This window comes from Anneissia japonica, unplaced genomic scaffold (genome assembly GCF_011630105.1).
Source record: "Anneissia japonica isolate Jap-2015-1 unplaced genomic scaffold, ASM1163010v1 scaffold288009_len375886_cov190, whole genome shotgun sequence".
NCBI classification, from domain to species: Eukaryota; Metazoa; Echinodermata; class Crinoidea; order Comatulida; family Comatulidae; genus Anneissia; species Anneissia japonica.
The window spans coordinates 371954-372290 of record NW_022748146.1 but is presented as its reverse complement, the minus strand read 5'-3'; positions in this window follow the sequence as shown (position 1 = coordinate 372290).

Below are 337 nucleotides of genomic sequence, written 5' to 3'. Positions count from 1 at the left end.
ATCAAAACTCCCTAAAATGTGCAATTTTTAGAGGAAATTGGCTTACCTCAACAAGTAATGCTCTTATGTTATATATGGCCACACTCGTTTTTTTGAACTGAATATAAGCATTTCCTTATGGATTTATTTATTACAAACATATTCTTTGAAAATCATTACACATTGAGGCCCTTCTTTTATAAACGATCTATCCTTAAATTTTCTTTCTTGAGTTTGGGACTATGTGTTATAATTTATAAGGCAAAGGAGAGCAAGCACAAGCTTTAACATTAAAAAATGCGCGCGTAGTGCGCGAAAAATGTGGTTTTCTAATTTCGTCGGAATTGATCAAAACTCC